Source organism: Balaenoptera physalus (assembly GCF_965194825.1).
Source record: "Balaenoptera physalus genome assembly, chromosome: 21".
NCBI lineage: Eukaryota > Metazoa > Chordata > Mammalia > Artiodactyla > Balaenopteridae > Balaenoptera > Balaenoptera physalus.
Genome location: NC_138902.1, coordinates 29,650,741 through 29,672,901, shown reverse-complemented (window position 1 = coordinate 29,672,901; position 22,161 = coordinate 29,650,741).

The window sequence follows — 22,161 nt, the reverse complement described above, 5'->3', positions numbered from 1 at the left end:
TCCCAACCTGAGGATTCCCAACTCTGAATTTCCCCTCACATATCCTGAGTCCAGCAGACCTTTGAGTTAGCTACCTTGGGAGTACAAAAGTGCAAAGACTTAGGAATCACAGACAATGCTGGATTCAAAGCTTGACTATTTTAATTACTAAGTTCAGCTGTCATATGAGAATAATATTGTTCAATTTATATAGATTTTGAGAAAAAACAACAAAATCACCAAACAGTGAAAAATGTTTATCACTTAGTGGGAACTCAAAATGGTTCCTTACTTAGCAAGTATAATTATTAATAAATTCTATATTGAACCAAAAGAATTTAGTTAGAATCCCTTGATATCTTCAAATAGTTCACTTCTTATTTTATCTTCTCCATCACAAATTTTGTGCCTTTCTCTTTTTGTATTCCTTATTTTATTCTTTTAGGAAGTTATATGAGCTGTTTTAAAGCATGGAAAATCATCCTGGAGGTGAATAATCTTTTGTGAGTTCTCTATGCTATGGTCTGAGTGTTTCCATCCCTCCAAAATTCATATGTTGAAAACCCAATGCCCAAGGTGATGGCATTAGGAGGTGGGACATTTGACTGGTGCTCTTATAAAACAGACCTGAGAGCACTACCTTATCCCTCCCATCACGTGAGGATACAATGAGAAGTCTGCAACCTGGAAGAGGGCTCTCCCATAGCCATGCTGGCACCCTGATCTCATACGTCTAGCCTTCAGAATTGTGAGAAATAAATTTCTGTTGTTTATGATCTCCCCAGTCCGTGGTATTTTGTTATAGCAGCCCCAACAGATTTAAGACCTCCTATGTTCTCTGTTTGCAGTGGGACTATCTCCAAGCTCTATAAGCAACATTTCAAAGACACAGTGTGATGCTGCATATGTGATTTCATGGGGTAATATGATCTCTGAATTTCTCAGAGCACAATGAAGACAAGAAAATAAAGTTTGCAAGTGGTAAACGTTACCAAGATAAACTGATTTTCAAATGAGAAAATCTGTGTATGAGACACTATTAGAAAGAAGCAATCCCAAGGACAGATTTGAAAACTGAGGGTCATTTTCTGTGTATTTTGAAGAGTACTACAAACTAGGAAAATAGTCTTCTTTCTTATTCACAAGTAGAAACTTCCTACTGTCTCCGGGTTTCCAACTTTCTCTTTTTTTCTTCTCAAACCAGTTCATTCTGCACTCTTTTTCCCTTTCTAAACTTATTTCTCTCACTTTTTCCCTTGGGTTATTTTCTTGTCCTGTCTTATCTCTCCTCCTGCCTCAGGGAATCCTTTCAACACAACTCATAAGGGCCACTTAGCTCCCAAACAATATTCACCTTTGTTTACCATGAACTCCAGCCTCCATCCAAATAGTTATGAGCTTTGCTGGAAGGGGTGGGAGAGAGGGAAGATTGGCCAGGGAGATTTCAGAAGCACACAGAGCCTGAAGGCAGGGAGAGGAGGTCGTGGCTTCTTACCTCCTGTGCACCTTAAACATCATGGGCTCCTGGTTCCTCAGCTCTGACCCATTGCCTAGGGCTTAAGTCAGCTGTTGCAAACCCTCCCCAATCTTTCCTATGTTTGTCATCATTGTTAACATGGTCTTTGGGTGGAGAAGACTTTACCACACAAAGCCGACTTACACAGGAAACAGATACACTAGAAGAAGAGCTCTATTTCTTTTAAGCAATGTGGCGGAAGCAAAGAAAATCTGTTCGTGACTCCCCACCACCATCTCTTTTGTATTTCTCCTCTCTCTGAGTCATCCCATCTCTATCAGCCTCCTTCCTCACTAGAATATGATTTTTTCCTTTCCCCCAGCCCTACAACATTTCATGTTTCTCTAATGACATATTATATAGGACAAGATACAGTGCTTGCCTTATACATCGGATAGTTGAAGATTGGTTGATTTAATCATATTTCCTTTTTTCATGCTAGATATAAATTATTCGAGGACAGAGACTGAATCTTCTCATGTATCTGTAGCTTTCAGTACTGAGTGCACTGCCCTGAGCATAGGATATGCCCTATAAATTTTAATTGAATTGAATAGAACTATAGTTTTTGCTTTGATAGGAGATGAGGAAAATAGGAATTCCAAATCCATCGTGTCAATTCCTCTATTAAAATTCCCATTTCCTTAAATAATTCCCTTGAAAACATTAAGGCAGGCATAGTGGTTAAAAATCCACTTCTGGTACTCAGAAGATAGAATTAACTCTCAGCACTCAACTGGGGTTTGGGTCTCCCAGTTTGAAACTGTGAAATGAGGTAAGGTCTTCTTCATAGAAATGCTGTGCAGAATAAAAGGTACTAACATATATCCCAATGCAAGAAGTATTTGTATTTTAAGAAGGGGAACCTGAGACTGGCCAAAGCACTCATAATAGATGGATAAATCAAAAGGTAAGGTTTTGTTCCAGAAACCTAAATGGATCCCTCTCTTCTTTCACACTTAAGCATTTGATTTCCCTCTCAGTTATTTTTTCTTATGTAACTAGAAGTAAGTATTGTACAAATAAAAGTATGCAGTACATGAGTTGTTGAAATATTTTCTATATTTTCCACTAAGTGGGTCTAAAAACCTGGCTTAATTGGAAAGGATCCAAGAAATACTCTCCATGAAATTTTCCTGAGAGAAGGCAAAGGAGCCAAGAAAGATTAAATCACAGAGGGATTTCCCCAGTGGTGCAGTGGTTAAAACTCTGAGCTCCCAATGTAGGGGGCCCTGGTTTGATCCCTGGTCAGGGAACTAGATCCCACATGCATGCTGCAACTAAGAGTTCACATGCCACAACTAAGGAGCCTGCCTGCAGCAACTAAGACCCAGTGCAACCAAATAAATAAACAAATAATAAATAAATAAACAAATAATAAATAAATAAAATAAATATTTTTAAAAAGATATATAAAAAAAGATTAAATAACAGAAAATTAGACAAATCTCCATACTGATGCCTACCCTTCTTAATTTTTACATAACTCCAAGAGTTGACTGAAGTTATTGTGTCATAGGAGAAGAGACTTATCTAACTAGTTCTTATTACTGTTCAGTAAGGTCATGACGTTCTAAAACATAATCCTCCAAGCAAGGGTGAGTTATGCACACAAAGCAGCTACTACCAGGATTTATTCTTGACAGGACTCATTTACCAAATTTATAGGAATGCCATGTGACCATTTTTATTATCACAACTTTTTGTGGACATTCTTGCCAGTTACTTACCATGTGCTTTGATTGCCTGAGAACAACACTTTAAATCTCTTAAAAATTTGAAGAAAACATTAAAGATACCTTTAATTGTTAAACATGGAGTGAAAACCCATCCCAAATTATCCATTTGCAATTTTTCAGTATTTTATTGCTCTATTGATATTCTGGTACATGTTATATGAGAGGTAGGAGCAGGTAAATATATTGGTTGTTTGCTTTTGTAAGTAACTCATTAAAAATGATTTGAGAAAATTAAGATAGACTTGCACATTCAAAGCATCCTTAATGAGACTGGGACCCAGAGAGTCCCTTCTGTGGAGACCACTGTGATCCTAATGAGGATACTGAAAAGACTGTTAACCTAAGCTGTAATCATATTCTATATTTTGGATGTTGGCAATTTACTGAACATTTGACTGTTGGTAATTTACATCAAAAATATTTTGGTGTATAAGTAATTCCATTTTCTTTTTTTTAATTGAGATATAATTGATATATATATATAACATTATATTAGCTCAGGTGTGCAACATAATGATTCAATATTTATATACACTGCAAAGTGATCACCACAATAAGTCTATTTACCATGTCACCATAGGAAGTTACAAATCCTTTTTCTTGAGTTGAGAACTTGAGAGATTTACTCTCTTAACACCTTTTAAGTATTCAGTACAATATTATTGATTGTAGTCACCATGCTGTATATTACATCCCTATTACTTACTTATTTTATAACTGAAGTTTGTACCTCTTAACCCCCTTTGCCCATTTTGCCCACCCACCAACCCCTTTTCCTCCAGCAACCACCAATCTGTTCTCTGCATCTATTAGTTTTGTTCCGTTTTCTCTGTTTGTTTTTTAGAGTCCACATATATGTGAAATCATATGGTATTTGTCTTTGTCTGACTTACTTCACTAAGCATAATGCCTTCAAGGTTCACCCATGTTAGTCGTAACAGTTTTTTTGTGTGTGTGGAGTCTTTAGAGTTTTCTATATATACAATCTGTCATCAACAGATAGTGACAGTTTTTCTTCTTCCCTTCCAATTTGGATGTTTTTTTTTTTCTTTTCTTGCATAGTTACTCTGGCTAGGATTTCCAACACTGTTAAATAAAAGTGGTTAGAATGGGCATCTTTGTGTTGTTCCTGATCTAAGAAGAAAAGCTTTCAGTTCTTCACCAGTGAGTATGATATTAGCTGTACCCTTGTCATATATGGCCTTTATTGTGTGGAAGTACATTCCCTCTATACCCACTTTGTTGAGTTTTTAATCATAAATGAACGTTGAATTGTCAAATGCTTTTTCTGCATCTATTGAGATGATCATATGATTTGTATTCTTCATTTTGTTAATGTGATGTGTCACACTGATTGATTTGTGGATGTTGAACCATCTTTGCATCCCTGGAATAAATTCCACTTGATCACAGTGTAAGAGCCATTAAATAAATTGTTTAATTTGGTTTGCTAATATTTTGTTGAGGATTTTGCATCTATATTCCTCAGGGATACTGGCTTGTACTTTTCTTTTTTGTGTGGTATCCTTGTCTGATTTTGCTATCGGGGTAATGCTGGCCTTGTAAAATGAGTTCAAAAGTGTTTCCTCTTCAGTTTTTTGAAAGAGTTTGAGGAGGCTAGGCATTAAATCTTTGAACATTTGGGAGAATTCACCAGTGAAGTCCTGAACTTCTGTTTGTTGGGGTTTTTTTTTATTACTGATTCAACCTCCTTACTAGTAATTAGTCTATTCAGATTTTCTATTTCTTCCTGATTCAGTCTTAGAAGATTGTATGTTTCTAAGAACTTATTAATTTATTCTAGGTTGTCCAATTTCTTGGTGTGTAATGGTTTATAGTAGTCTCTTATGACCCTTTGTATTTCTTTGATATCAGTTGTAATTCTCCTCTTTTGTTTCTGGTTTTATTTGAGCATGTTCTCTCTCCTTTTTTAGTGACTCTGGCTAAAGGTTTTTCAATTTTGTTTTTTCAAAGAACCAGCTCTCAGTTTCACTGATCTTTTCTACTGTCTTTTTAGTTTCATTTCATTTATTTCTGCTCTGATCTTTGTTATTTCCTTCTTTCTACTAACTCTGGGTTTCCTTCGTTCTTCTTGTAAGTGCTCCCATTTTCTTTTCACTCACAGTGTAGGTACTGTGGGATGCACATTCACTATTTCAGATCATTAAGTAAATTTCTACTGCAGTGCTTTGTGGAATAATTTATTCTTGAAGAAAATTTGGTTTAGTGTTTATGAACTTCTGTCTTCTAAGAATCTCTCTGCATACCGTCTAAAATTTTAGTGTATCTGTATTTTTTTTTAAGAATAAATGATGTATTGCAACAAAGCCACCAATTCAAATACTCTCATCACCAAAAAAGCTCTTGAAATCGCACCTGGTCACAAAGTCTTCCCCAGATACCTGTAGGTGAGGAGTAGTTCCATTTCCTCTTATCCCGTTTGTACCTGAATTATTCATGAGTCTTCACTTTTACCTTCAAACGACACTTATTAGACTGCTTGCATGTTTCTTGGCTAACTAGTTTGAAGTTCCTTTGTCTAAGGACATAAATATTTCTTTTATGTTTGAGACAATGGTTCCTTAAATTATAAATTTTTACAGAACAAATCTTTTATCTAACATATTTAACTTGATCCTTTAGGAACTTCCTGGTGAGAATTTATATAGCTGAGCATTAAATGGAAGTTTGAGGTCATTCACTTTTTCTGAAAGGTAGGCAGGTTAGTATCGAGTCCCCAGACTTTTCGATATTTCTTTTAATTACCTTGAAAGTAAACACACTTCCCTTTTGACTTGTGTTTCTTCAATTAATGAGATAGCAGAGTAGTATTTACAGGACGTTGGCTGTTGCTCAGTGATAGCAAGCAAGGTGCAGAAGCTACATCTGTAATTGGTTTTCTGATACAGACTTAGCAAACACACATAAGAGTGGAGTTCATGGAAGGGATAAATGGATTTAGTTACCTTCACACACTGCCTTCAAAGAGTGGTTTAATTATGTTTCCTTACAGCAGTTTCCCTTCCCCCAACCCATTAGAGCTTTTTGATTTATGACACAGTAGTTGTAGCATTCCCAGCAAAGACAGGATTTTCTCTTGTCAGAAAGTGTGGCTCCCTGGTGATACTGCTCTGAGAGAATAAATGAGGTTCTAATAGTCCTGGATTATTACCAAAGGCAGGGTCAAGGAAATAACTTTTACTTTTTTATTAAGCACACATACCAATGAAAATTCTCAATTAATAAGTTAATTTGTATGATTTATCCATATATATATATATATATATATATATATATATGAATCATGAGACATCAAAAGAAATGCTTCCTGGTGATATCACTTTTCTATAGCATCTAAACCACTTCACAAGCTCTATGATTTGTTATAGTTAGGTATACATGTTATACTTATATGGGTCAAAGTAATACTTGAAGGGCCCAAGGGCCATTTGTTTTTACTAATGATGCACACTTTTCTCTTAATCAGTGTCAAGAATCTTCTTCCTTGTTCTTACAAAGGCAAATTCATTTACAATGCAATCTGTTGCTATTTTCTGACTAGATTGTGTATTGGAACCTTCTCATAAGTGGTTTGCTACCAATAAGTAATTAAACAATCACATGCTACAGGCCCTTATCCTTTAAAAACTTCAACAGCTTTGAAATGTGTTTCACATTTTGCATCTTAGAGGTACTACTACAACTTAGGGTAAATAGCAATAACATTACAAGTGGGAAACCTAGTTGAATAAAGCACAGAATCTGTTCCCAAGGAGCTCGCGGTCTAGCAGGTGAAGCCAACAAGAAAACAGAGCATTGCATTACGGTATAATCACCGTACGCACAGTTATCATAATACTCCCAAAGCAGGTGTGAGCATTTCTTTCAATAACGTTTAGACCAGCACTTTCTACGTACCTCTCACCTCACTGTGAATTCCTTAAGTTTAGTCACGGGTCACAGATATCACTGGTAAAAGAGTCTTTAGGATGACTCAGGAGCCACAACAAAGAACTAGGCTTCTAAAATGACTCCTGGCACTTCCGCATTCAGAAAAGCACCAGCAAGTGCATGACCAAGTGACAGTCCTTATCAGGAAGCCACGGAGGCCAACCAGATCCTCGCTCTCAGGGGAGTGGGTATAAAAAGTAAAGATTAGCTTTTAGCCTCTGTGGGGGAGGAGGGCACCCTGGAACCCTTCACATATACCTCCCTTGTATACATTTCTCTTTCAAGTTTAAGAATGGCCTTGAGCCACGTAGGTAAAACCTAAGTAAGAGATATGTTTAATTAAAAATTTTTAATCTAATTATTTCTGTTGCTCTCCATTACAAGTTGTAGGGCAAGGTATTTAATCTGAAATATTTCTTTAGTGTGCATTGCAGAACTTGAGAAAATACCCCCTACATTTAATTCAGATAACTCAACATTTTGAAGGTCTTATCATACAGTTCTGCCCTTTGCAAGAGAGAGTCAATCCGCGTGCATCCACGTTCATACCAGTATTGTCCACAACGGACAAGAAGTAGAAGTAACGCAAATGTCCGTCAGTGGAGGAATGGATGAACGAAATGTATATACACACAATTGAATATTCGTCAGCTTTAAAAGGAAGGAAATTCTGATACATGCTACAACACGGGTGAATCTGGAGGGCAATATGCTAAGTGAAATAAGACAGTCAGAAAAAATGCCATACGATTCCACTTGTTATGAGGTATCTAAAGTAATCAAATTCACAGAAATAGAAAATAGAATGGTGGTTAGTAGGGGCTGCTGGGAAGAGGAAAAGAGGGATTGTTTAATGGGTATAGAGCTTCAGATTTGCAAATGAAAATGTTCTGGAAATCTGTGTCACAACCATGTGAATATACTAAACACTACTGAACCGTGTACACTTATAAATGGTTATGATGGTAAATTTTATGTGTCTTTTTACCACAATAAAAAAGAGACAGTAAATCTACTGCTTTTACGCTTTAAAACATGATTATATAATATCAGAAACCTTGACTAGTGAAATCCAGAATACATGTAGTTTGACTTTGTGAGAATTATACCAGCACATGGTACCAAGCAGTGCACGGCAATTTAAAAAAATGATACACAGAAAAGGCAATGTGAGCAGGCTACATATCATCATGTAATACTGACCTGGAAAATGACTTAAATGGACTCAAGATTTCCTCTCACTTATTCTATGATAACAAATTTGAAATCTTTTTATGAACAAAATATAAACATTAAGGAATATAACAAATCTGTTGTTTGGTAAATCAGATCTCATAATTAAATTCAGGAGGGAAAGAAAGAACAAGAAAAAAGAGGGAGGGAGAAAAGGAGGGAGGGAGGGAAGGAAGGAGGGTGGTAGGAACTGCGAAACATTCTGAAAGAAAGACTTCAGACTATTCCTACACAGCCAGTCATCTGAAAGACTCACATGACAAATGACATGGAACTTAAAAAAGATTAGGAAAAAGACAAACTTCCTGAGATCTAGTTATAGTTCTAGAAGCTCAGGTATTTCATTCTCTATAAGAGAACCAGAATGTTATTTGTTCTGCATTTTCCCCAGAGGTTTATTCGGCTCTGGAACTATACTGTATGCTTAAAATGATTGGTGTGAATATTGACTTTCAGACAGGAGAGAAGCTTGAGATGAAACAGGGGAAGACCTGCATGCTTCACACACTGTAGCATTATATTTGCTGCCATGTTTGTATGAGATATGTTTGTTGCAATAGGCAAATCACCAAAGTGAAATCTAGGAAAATGTTTCAAGTCAGTCTTGAACATGTGCTTATGGTACCTGTTGGAAACATTTAAGTTTGCGAATGAAATGAGAATTAAGAGAGCTACTCTGAGAATGGTGTCTGCGCATATCAAATTTAGGCACAGTTAGTTCTACCAGTGACCAATCTATTCATAGAAGCTTCTTAGAAACTCTGAAACTATTCTCCTTTACATAGTCATTCCCCCAAAAAGAGAGCAAAGAAAATGGCTAAGAAAAAAAGATGGCTGATAATAAATAGAACAGAGTGTTGGCACCATAGAAAGCAAATCTTTAATTTGAAGGCCATGAAGGTACACATTTTGCGGGGGGTGGTAAATGAGAATGTGGAGACAGTAAACGCCTTTCTTTAGTGTGTGACCTACAGAAGCATCCATCCAGCTCTATGTACTTCTCTTCTTTTTATCTACATATTGAATAGTTTCTTTACACTTCCTGTGTTTAAAACTAAGAATGGTTGTTCTATTTTTTTTCCTGATAAAAGAAACCTGGCAAATGATTGTTTGGTTGTATTTTTTGTTTTGATGTAAACACTTGTCACGAGTAGATGACAGAACAAAGCAGTTATTTCACATTCTCATATTAAAGACTTAAACATTTGCCTTCTGTTGCCAAAAAGACCCACAGAACCATAAAAGCAGACCATGACTTTTATAGTTATGGATTGAATAACGGCACGAGTATGAGCACATCTGAAGAAAAGATTATTTATCTGCTCTTCGTGAAGCAGGTAGAGACCCTTAGTGAATTTTACCCGAATTTATTATGCTTTTTACTTGACTGCATTGTATTTGGAAATATAAGTTGTTTTTCAAGTAGCCCTCAGCAAACATATGTTAAAAATTCAGTTCTAAATATCTGTTGAAAACTGGAACTCTAGGAAAGGATGCTTTGTTTTTGGAATTTTCTTCATCTTTCTCTCCGTCTTTCTCTTCCTCTTTTTTAATTGCTGAAAAATTACTTGACATCCAGGACATTTTCTAGTGTTCTTCCTTGGAATTACAGAAATGGACGAATTCATTTATTTCTGTCCAATACAAGCTAACATAAACCTTGATGCGTCTCTACTCAGAAAGTAAGTTCTCCTGTTCAGGGAATGAGCATCTTCACGCTCTCTGGGGAGCAACTGACATCCGGACTGGAGAGCAAAAGACTAGTAATAACAATAAGACGTTACTAGTATGGTACTTGTAACTTTCAGCATTTTCTCTTGTGTGACTTTTTATTCTCCCAACAACTGTGTGAATTAGCTTGGGCATATGGTAACATCCAAATGTTTAAATGCCTTAGGTAGCACACGTATGCAGTCACTGAGAAGAGGAGATTTCTGGATCTAATGAGAATATGGGCTCAGCAGAGCACAGGGAATACAGAGGGAAGCCAGCACCTGCCAGGCAGACACATGTGCCTGCACCCAGGCACCTGGACACTCAGGAGATCTCTCACATGGTTTGCAATCTTGCTGTGCCCCTCCTCAACGTGAAGTTGGCATATATCTATCCCTGGGTTTGTATTTCTGCAGTAATTGCACTATTGCTCCCATTACTCTTCCTAATTCTTTTCCCCTCTCGTATCCACACGGAGTGCACTGACCCGCCCTTGCAAGGCTGCGTGTGGCGCGTGGTTGGCTTTAGCAAACAGCAGACGGAAGTTAGTTACACGCGCTGCTTCTGCACACCAGCCCTGGGAGGCCTTATGTGTTACGGCCTCTGCCTGTTGTTCTTCTGGTCTTGGAGAGTCTGCTGCTCTGAGGAGAATGAGAGCCAAGTGGAGCACAGCTGGATCCAATCCAAAGCTTGCAGCCAGCCCAGCTGGGCTCAGTCTGGATGGGTTGATTCCCGGATAACCCACAGAAGGGTGTAAGAGAATGCCGAGTGCTATTGCAGCTCACTAAGTGGTAGGTGGGCTGTTTTGTGGCGCTAACTGATGCCCTGTGCACTATCAACAGTCACAAAACATTTTCTAATCCATTGAGCCTTGTGAACCTAGATGTAAAAAGTCTCTTGCCTTCTCTGTTCTTGGGTTACAGTGAATTAGAGTAGCCTCTTGAACTCCCAGAAAATGAGCTCAATAATATTCATTGTTACCTAATCAATAGCTATGTTAAGAAATGCTGTCATAAATCATCATCCTCTGCTGACCGTCAGTATTCTTCTTTATAAAATGCAGAAGATAATACCTCTTACTTCTGCCTCTTGGAATTCATTTGTTCAATCACTAGCTTATTCAATTAATAGTTATTGAGAACCTATTATTTTTCTAGAATATACAATGATGAATATGATAAAGTCTCTGATGGCAAAGGTTTCTAACCTACTAGGTACTATAGAAAAAAAGTTACTTTTCAATATAACAAATACTATAATGAAGTTAAGTTCTTAGTAATATAGGTATACAGTGGAGAATATGTCGGGTAGAGAAGCAATATTTGAGTTGAACCTTAAAGGACTGGGAGAAAGGGAGGGAGACAAGGTTATGTTCTCACAGGCTTAGTAAATACAAACAGAAAAAAATAATTACTTTATACTAGATAAAGCTGTGTAAACAACCTAAACCAAGTGATCAAAGTTAATATAACCAATAATGGCACAAATAAACTTCTTCCATCTACAGATCTGAGGCACTGAGAAAAACATAGAATTACTTGTGAGTATTTTTGGCTAAGAGTGCATATCCTGACTCTAATCATGAGGAAAAAGAAGACAAATCTAAATTGACAGATATTCCACAAAATAACTGGCTTGTACTCTTCAAAAATGTCAGTGTCACAGAAAACAAAGAAATATTGAGGAAGTGTTCCAGAATTAAAGGAGATTAAAATCATGACAACTGAACGCATTTGCTGTATAGGATATCATTGGGAGAACTGGCAAAATCTGAATAAGTTATTTAAAGTAGGTAATAGTATTGTGTCATTGCTAATTTGCTGATTTTTATAATTGTACTGGGGTTGGAAAAAGGAAGTCTTTGCTTTGAAATAAACACTGAAGTATTTAGAAGAAAACAGGTAAAAATATGTGTGTGCACGTGTGTGTGTGTGTGTGTGCATGTTTGGGATGGGTAAAGCAAACGTGGTAAAATATGAATACTTGAGAAATCTGCGTAAATGGCATATGGGAATTTTTGTGCAATTCTTGCAACTTTTATGAGAGTCTCAAGTTATGTCAAAATAAAAAGTAAAGCAAAACAAGGCAAAAGAATGAGAGAAATGATAGAGCCTTGCGTACGGGGATGACAGAACTAAAGGTACTGAAAAGAGTACAACTCAAGTCATGGGTACATGACAAAGCTTGGCATGACTGAAGGGTCTTTTTTTCTGCATTCCAGGTGCAGCATGTCACTGTAGAATTAAAATACTAACTTTGCTGCCTAAGAATAAAACCCATAAAACCAGAATAAGCTCTTTGGATTATACAATGTCAATTTCCTGAATTTGATATTATACTATAATGATGTCAGGTGTTACCACTGAGGGAGACTGAGCGAGGAGTACTTGACACCTCCTACACATTTTTTTTTTTGCAACTTCCTGTGAATTTATAATTATTTCAAAATAAATTTTTAAAATTGCCTTCGTAAACCCTTCTCCAAAAAAAGAATAAATCTCATATACTTTTTCAACCTCATTTTGATATGAATGACTCCATATGCTGAGATTTTTATCTCGGAAGAAGACTAAGAATTTTTAAACTTATGTTAGTAAATAATTTTAGCAGTTTTTAAATTTAGTATAAATTTCCAAAAACTATTCCTCTAATATTCCTTTTTAAGGTGACAAAGATTCTCTCCTTGACCAAACTCTAACCAGGGTCAGCTCAACTCTCTTCTTGATAGGCCTCCAGGTTGGCCTGTAAAGACTTGAACAGACACTAACAGTTTCTAACAGCTCAACGCTGCATCCCTGGGAAGACTTTAGCCACCCCTAAAGTGCTTGCCTGAGAAAACTCAAGGTTGCCAAAGAAATTCACTGTTCCAGCCAACACGTGAAGATCAGCCCCTGTCTCTCAGTCTCTGTGGGAAAATAGGAGCCTAACTTCAACTTTTCGACAAGCACCAGTTAGCAAACCCACGTGATTTCACATGGACCAATCTCCACTTCCGCTTTTCGTAATTTTTCATTTACCAGACTCTGTTCACCAAGCCCCTGATCGCCCCCTCCCTAAACCCACATTTTCTCTATAGACCGCCCATTCATCTCTGTACAAATCGAAGTTGAGTTCAGTTCATGATGGACTCCTTTCCCTATTGCAATAGTTATTACTGATTAAAATCTGTCCTTAACATTTTAACTAGTGTTCCACTTTGTTTATCTTTGGCAAGGGTGAAATTTTATTTTTATTTGTTCTGTAGCTATGGCAACCAAATTTGCCATAAATGCCAGAGGAGTCAACGTTTACGAAAAATCTCAAGCAAAATATACTACGACTTACTGTTATTGACCATCTATCAGGTGCACCAGGCATTCTCCATCGGTTTATTCTCATCAGTTTCTCATTAGAGCCCTGGGAAAAGAAAACAAGCAACAACTTAGAATGTGAACTCGGGGCATCTATATCCAAGGCTCTTGTTCGTTCTGCTATGCTTGTCAAGTTGTGTGATACGAAGCATCGTTAACTTCCTAAGGGAGCTCAATATTACGTAAATGAAGAAAATTCCAAGCATAATTATATTAAAGATTCTGACTTGATTTTTGATATCTGACTGCTGACAGGTTTTAATCCTACCCCCACTCTCCTTCCCTTGTACATCCCACATCTGGACAAGCTGACACGAAAGTCTCAGTGCTCTCGTTTAGCACCAAGAGGAAGTTCATACCACTCAAAAAAACCATCATACGCTGACCCTCTAACCACCGTAGAAACCCCTGGCCAGGCTTCTTTCTTTCTCTCTCAAGCGATTTTTTGGGTCGACTTGGGACCTTCTCACTCCTCTCTTTAAAATGTCTCATTATGTGAGAAATAAACGGTTCATACTCTGTTGGTGTGTGGATGGTGCTATCAGTCTTGATGACCAATCCAAATTTTCTGAGGGGGGTCATCTTATTCCTTGAGTGGCCACACAGCAATGCTGAACCATTTATATGTTTAAATGCAAAGAAATACGTTTTAAAAGAGTATTTTCAATTTGCTTAATATTAAAGTCAAAGAATATAACTTATCTCTAGGAATTCCCTGGCCATCCAGTGGTTAGGGCGCCGCGCTTCCACTGCAGGGTGTATGGGTTCGATCCCTGTTCAGGGAACTAAGATCCCACATGCTGCGTGGCACAGCCAAAAAAAAAAATTAATTAAAAAATAAAATAAAAATTAAAACTGGATATTATAAAAAAAAGTCTCTAAAATAAAGCCCTACAGTTAGTAGATAAGGAGTTAACGTACAGGTACTAAAATTCACTGTGAGTGTTGATGTTGACGGTGCCCATATTGCCCAATAACTGGACAAATTTCAATTTTCGTTCTCAAAGATGCAAAGATTTCTGGTTCGTAAAAGTAGCTCGGAATGAGCTTCATGTGAAAATAACCCATTTACAAAAACACATTCAGTGTGTGGGTTCTCCTGGAGGGAATAGATATTTCTTTAGGGAGCTTAGCAATGGTTATGAAAACTATATAAAATTTGTCAGTATTCCATTATAACCCTATTTTATACCTTCATTCTTAATAAATACTTTGCACTCATTACTGACTTTTGACTTTGGGTGTGATATAAAGAAAACATAAAATCATGAAACGGTGGTAACAATTTTCAGTTTAAAAGAAATTAATGTTTCTTTGGAATAACATCTCTTCCAATAAAAAGAAAGATTCAAAAAGTTCATTTTTTTAAAAAAGTTAAAAGTACATACTGTGAGAAAAACTAAAGTCCCTCACACCCTATTACACAAAGAGAAATAAATTTATATGCTCCTTGCTTTGGCATTCCCATAAATACATATTTTTTTAATGATCAGGCAGAATAACAAATTCAGTAGAAAATAAAATTTTTAACAGAAAGTTAGCTGCACATTTCAGTATTAACATAAGTCTTGTAATAATTCTCATGCCACATTCAAACATTAACCCCCATAAAAGGAAATACCAGTGTTCAGAAGTAGTATAATAGCCATCTGCTGTAATTTTTCCCCTTACAGTAGAAGACAGTTTTGACTACTTGTTCTTCATACAAATGAACCAACAAATAGGGATACTTCTTTGTTCAAGCACGGAATGGAAAAGCCCCTAATAGAATGTCCCACTTAGCCTGAGTATTTAAATTATTATCCTCTAGTATATATATATATATTTTTTTATTTATTTTTTCTTATTAGTCATCCACTTTATACGCATCAGTGTATACATGTCAATCCCAATCGCCTGATTCATCACACCACCACCACCACCCCCCCGCGGCTTTCCCCCCTTGGTGTCCATACATTTTTTCTCTACTTCTGTGTCTCAATTTCTGCTCTGCAAACCGGTTCTTCTGTACCATTTTCTAGGTTCCACATATATGCGTTAATATACGTTATTTGTTTTTCTCTTTCTGACTTACTTCACTCTGTATGACAGTCTCTAGATGCATCCACATCTCTACAAATGACCCAATTTCTCACAAAGTGAGAGAGTGGCATGGACATATATACACTACCAAACGTAAAATAGATAGCTAGTGGGAAGCAGCCGCATAGCACAGGGAGATCAGCTCGGTGGTTTGTGACCACCTAGTGGGGTGGGATAGGGAGGGTGGGAGGGAGGGAGACGCAAGAGGGAAGAGATATGGGAACATATGTATATGTATAACTGATTCACTTTGTTATAAAGCAGAAACTAACACACCATTGTAAAGCAATTATACTCCAATAAAGATGTTAAAAAAAAAGAGTTTTATGCAAAATCTTATATATTTGTAATCTTTCATTATCTCCTGTGCAGTCAATATAGAAATACAGACATCCCAACAAAGGCACAAATTAAAATAGAGAAGTTTTACAAGTATATCTCAGTTTTGAGGGCTTATTTGCAATATGGGAATTAGTTGCTAGGACAATGAAGAGAAATTGCTATCTTATATATAACTGGGAAACCTTAAGAAAGGAGATTCTGAGAGCTCTCTGAAGGAGAAAAAGAAAGATTCTTAGAAAACAAAGAAGAATAATTTATTTTAGCCCTGGAGAAATGTATAAAGGAAAGGAGTTGAAATGCAGAATAAAAATTAAGGGAGTCACAAGAATAGACTTGCCTGGCTGAGTGTGACAGTGTTAACTTGAAAAGGCAAAAGAGGGGAGAGGAACTGGGCACTTCAGTGTCAATTCCATCACATGAGGGAGCCAGTGTTTATGCTTGAGAAGGTTAAATTATTTAAAGTGGTCCATGAGGATACCTCCCCACATAGGATACCTCCCAGGCATGGGAATTGGGATATGGAAACAGTGTCAACACCATTTATAGAAAGAATGTGTCAGTGGGAAGGGAATGGTCAGCCTAGAAAAGCAGAATTAAATTTCTTGGTGTGAGTCGAGCCCTGTGTAAGCAGAAGGGAATCCAGGGAACTCAGAGAAGTGTTCTCTCCTTGCAGTGGGAACATTGCAGGCAACTTTCCCAGCACTTTGATGACATTCATACACATCACTTACCATCCCTTGCTCTGATTTGAAAGCCACTAAGCAGTCTTTGAAAAAAAAATTAGACCTTTCAGTACGTTAATATCAGGATGGGATGGGAGTGAGAAGAGGACACCCCCTATTATCAATATACACATTTACCTTCTGCTTTGTACATAACTTTACATGATGCCAATGCCAAAGGAGCTGTCATCTATGGTCATATGACGGTCAAGTGTCCAGAAGAAAAGAGGCTGAGATTCAGATACTGGAGAGCAATGATTAAACCTTGAGAGTCTGATGTCCTAAACAACAGCCCAATCTGCATCTCCCACAACTCTGAAGGAATCCAAGGAAGGCTTAGAGATACTATGGTATCCCTGAAGTCATAGTTAGACAAATTATTCCCTCATGCGTTCTATAAAGTAGGATTTACCCATGCCTTTGATAGGAAAGAAAGTGTGGCAAGTGTCTATGGAAACAGAAAGTGAAATTCGGTGGAGGAATCTCATCTCTCTGCTAGTTTCCTTGTGCAACCCTCAAAATATGCCCACATGCGAAGGCAGCTATTTTATCCCAAACACCCCATGCTGAGTTTATCTTATTTTTGTCCTATTAGTCATGTTTCCATATACCTTTACTGGAATGGAATATGATAGCTAGATCCCCACAAAGATCTGTTAGAGGAATTTCATATGCATCTGGCAATGCTGCATAAAAATAAGCATCACGTCCTTTGAGTAATGGCCCTGCTTGATGGATGCAATGCCAAAGTATTCAGTTGCTGCATGAATGTTTGCTTCTATCAACCTCTCCCTTAAAATTTGCTAACATTCCCCTGCATCATGCCTCCTCAACACACTTCATTCATTCTTCATTTACTTCTTTTAAAAAATGTTTGCTGAATTCCTACTATGGGCAAGGCACCATGGCATACAAAAGACCGAATTTAGTATGAAAAACATGACTTTATGGCTAGGGAAGAGAAATACGGAAGGAATAAAATAGCTCTTAGATGAGGAGGATAATGAATGGCAAACATCACAGTGAAAACACAGAAGGAACTGTTACTTCCACTTAGGAAAACTAAGAAAGCTTGCCTATCTTTGGAACCATGAGGATGGGCAACATTTAAACAGGCACATGTATGAGTCTTCACAGAGTCAGGAAGAACTTGAGTCTTTGTGGGGAAGAGTGAATTAATCATTTGGCTAGTGGGTAGGATGCAGGAAAAGAAATCGTGAAGACTTTTGGAATGTTTGCAGGTAGGTTTGTTTGTTGCTGTTAGGTCCCCAGAGTCTATGATTGTGTGGCATTAATGATGCTTCAGTGACACATCTGAAAGTAACCCAGCACAAAACCTTTCAACATAAGCCAGATAATCCTACCTAGTGTTAGAGGCATTTCTGAGCAAATTCCTACGCCAGTTTGCTGCACCGCCATACTGTACTGGGGGCACGATCTGGGCTAACAGTTTTCTTAAACCACAAGCACCTTTGAATAGTGTTTATAGCATCCTGGTCTGAAACTGAGCCTCAGAGAAGATAGGATAGGTCCTATCCTAGCCTCAGAAGGTCCTCAGAAGCAAGGTCTCTAGAGTCAGACTACCTCTACTTCAGTTCTGGTTCAATTCTTCTTGGGCCTGTGGTCCTGAATAAGTCACCTACTTTCACTTAATCTTATATTTAAAACAAAGACAATAATTTCACCTCCTTTGTGAGATTATTATGAGAAATAAATAAATTAGTAGATATAAAGCAATTGGTACAGAGTAAGAGCTCAATGAATATTAACTGTGATCATGGTGCTCGTGGTTTGGCAGACATTTCAAATAGAAATGGGCCCAGGGGTTGCAGAGGCAGCTGGGCCTACCTGGAAATTGCCAACATCAGATGAAACCTTCTAAATGCATTTTGTTTCCAGGAGCTGCACTTGGATAAAATGCTGTCTCCTGAAGCTCTGAACATCACTTCTCTGGATAGCATGCTGATCCAGGTAGCTTTAAAGACAAGTTTGGAACAAAGACCCATCTAGTGCTAGGAGATATGCATACTAAAGACAAGCTCAGTATTGCTCCAAGGTTCAGTGGCCATAGTGGGAGGTTGGTTTCCTTGTTTTACTTTAAGCCATCAACAGAACATTTTTTCTCCTATGATAGCAAATGTCTTAGACATTCTTTAAATTCAAATTCAAAACCTGCCTTGACCCTCCCCACCCACACACACATACTGAGAATAAGAAGGTACATCCTTAATTTTTAATTAGCTGCATAGAATTTCATTGTATGGATATACAGGAATTCAATAATTTTTTTTTCTGATATTTGACATCTGAGTTATTTCCAGTGTTCTGTTAGCAATATTACAGTGAAGAAATTGTATATATGCAAAAAAAAATAAATTGATCATTAGACTTCATAGAAAAGCATCTTGGTGTTTAACTTATATGATTAGGACTTGAGACACAAGCAAGCAAGGCCTTCACAGCTAATACGTTATTCCTTTTGCAATACCTTTCGAAAAGGCTTGGAATGTTCTGGTCTTAGATGAAAGATACTATTATTTGCTATTTCTCTTCATCTTTAAGTGAAGTTCTAATGAACTATATGTGGAATAAATAAATAACATGAAGGTGAAAAAGCTTCAGAAACAAGGTTCCGGGTACTCTTGCTTAGAGTTAAATACTCTTAACAGATACTCCTTTCCCCCGCCTCTGTGTTCTTAACTGCAGCTTTTGCACAGGGAAGAGAAGGGAGCCCCAATCAAACCTTCACCTTTTCTTCTCTTGGAGTTCAATGCTCAGCCATTTGGGCACAAAAAAATTGGGGAACAGGAACAATAATTCTTAATGTACTCTTTTCTCCCTGAATTAGGGGGACATTTAATAAAATCTTTTCCATCCTTTGTTTACCTGTCATGTTAAACCATTGTAATATTTTCTCTCGATGATTACAGAACTGAAAATTATGGAATACAGTAGCAAGCTTGGTAATGTTTAAACTGAAAAATGTATTATACAGGGAATATAGCCAATATTTTATAATAACTATAAGTGGAATTTAACTTTTAAAAATTGTGAATCACTATGTTGTACACTTGAAACATATATTGTACATCAACTCAATAAAAAAAAAGTTTGAAAAAAATGTATTACGTGGATGAGCAATGAAAAGTTGCTTCCTCTAAGTTGCCAAGAAACCGCAGAGTATAGAGCTCAAGGACATCAGATTTTCTAATGTCCTATTCAGTAACTTAAGAAAACATTTTTAGAAAGTATGGACATCTAATATGCTGATGGACTTCCCATTCCTTTTAAAGTGCTTTAAGTGCAAACCTATCAGCTCTATGTTTTCTTTAGCTAAGTCCACCATGACAGAGATCCTTTCTTTTTTCATCACATACCTTGTTCAAGTTCTATCATTCTTGTCCTTGGGAATCAAAGAACATTAGAGCAAAATGTCCTATACTACTCAGTATTTAGGCAAGCCTCTCTTAAGATGGGATGGGAAAGTGAGCTTTAAGCAGATTAAGAAACAGTCAAACTCCTTATTTTAATTTCTATTTTAAAGGAATGTTTAACTCTGGATTGCAAGCCCTTGAGGGTAGGAATTTGTTTTACTCATCAATGAATCCCCAGTGATACAATGCTGGGAATATAATAGATGCTCAAATAGTATTTGAAGGATGTAGATGCCTCTGTCCGAAGTCACAGCATCAGGGTCGGTGGCACAACCAGGCTGAGCCCTGCATCTACTAACCACTAGTCAAGGGATCTGTCACTGAGTTCTCCCTCCCAGGCTGTCTTTTACTGGAAGAAAAAAAAATCTTTTTTTTTTTTTTTCTTTTTTGCTTCCCATGTAAAAATATTCTAAACATTTTTGCAAATACTAGCCAAAATGTTCTACTTGAAAAATTTCTTTCAAACTTCCAGGTAGGCATCTCCATGATAGTAAATACAGAATCTCCCAATTCCAATAAACGATTAACAAAAATTTTAAAAATCAGGGAAAAAAAACAACCCACTAGAAGGAATTAAACAAACAAATAAACGTAACACCTTCGCCATAGATTTTGGAGAAAGACAGAGAATGGGAAAGACAAAGAATGAAAGAAAAAAATTAAAAAGAAAGGAAAAGGAAACAAGCATAAAATTGTGGTTTCTGCCCTAAACTTGTCTCACTCTATGATGGGTGGTACAGGGGATATCCATGGTATTAAGGGAAAAACAAACAAAAATACGGAGGCTCCACGCTGAACTGGTATTCAAGTTGAAGACAAATCATGCCCAGGGAATAGAGTGATTCTTGGTAGAGTTTATTTAACACAATCTCAGAAAAGAGAAAACTCGAGTTCATCGAAACTACACTCAGTTTAGCTAAGCTTAGCTCTCCTTCCCAGTTCTGGCCGCATAGCCTCAGGACACAGAAATCCATGGTTGGGAAAGACAAAAGGTCTCTGGATAAGAGGATAAGGGTATCAGGATTTCCAGTTGCAGTTGGGACATGTAAAGAACTTGGAAGTTGTCACCCTTTGCCCTTACAACAAGAAAAAAAGCTGAACAAACTAAAAAGAACTGTGTGACAATTTAAAATGTATAACATATGCATCATGGGCAATTCCTTAAAAGGCTAAACATAGAGTTACTATAGAACCCAGCAATTCTACTCTTTGATCTATACCCAAGAGAAATGAAAACATGTCCTTACAAAAATGTGTACATGATATTCATAGTAGCATTTTCCATCACAGCAAAAAGTGGTAACCCAAATTTTCTTTAACTGATCAATGGATAAATAAAAAGTAGTAAAACCACGCAATGGAATTATTTGGCAATAAAAAAGGATGAATTCTGATATATGTTACAACACGATGAACCTTGAAAACATTATGCTAAGTATGCATATAGCTGATTCACTTTGTTATACAGCAGAAACTAACACAACACTGTAAAGCAATTATACTCCAATAAAGATGTTAAAAAAAAAGTCATAAAAGACCACATAATGGAAGATTCCATTTTTATAAAATGTCCAGAATTGGCAAATTTACAGACAGAAAGTAGATTAACAGTTGCTTAGGGTTGCAGAGGATGCGATGATTGGGGGAAGGGGTGATAACTAAAGGCTACAGGGTTTTCTTTTAAGGGTGATGAAAATGCTCTAAAACTGGTTGTGGTGATGGACGCCCAAGTATGTGAACATACTAAAAACCATTAATTGTACACTTGAAATGGGTGTATTTTAGGGTATGTGAACTATACGTCAATAATGCTATTTCTAAACAAAAGACTGGAAAAATACTTGGATAAAGCAATTCTTTCAACAGAAATCTCAAAAATCTGAAAATTCATGGATCATCATATTTTTAAGTTAGGAAATATAAATCCTAAAAAATAAATCACACTTATTTCAAAAAATGTCTCAGATCTGTTTTGCTATTTTTGAGTAATATAAATAGACCCCCAAATATGACCTTTTATTTCTCATTTTTACTATTATCTAGCTTATTCTCTTTCTTGTTCAATTTTAATTTAACAAATTTTAATGTAACAATTTAAAT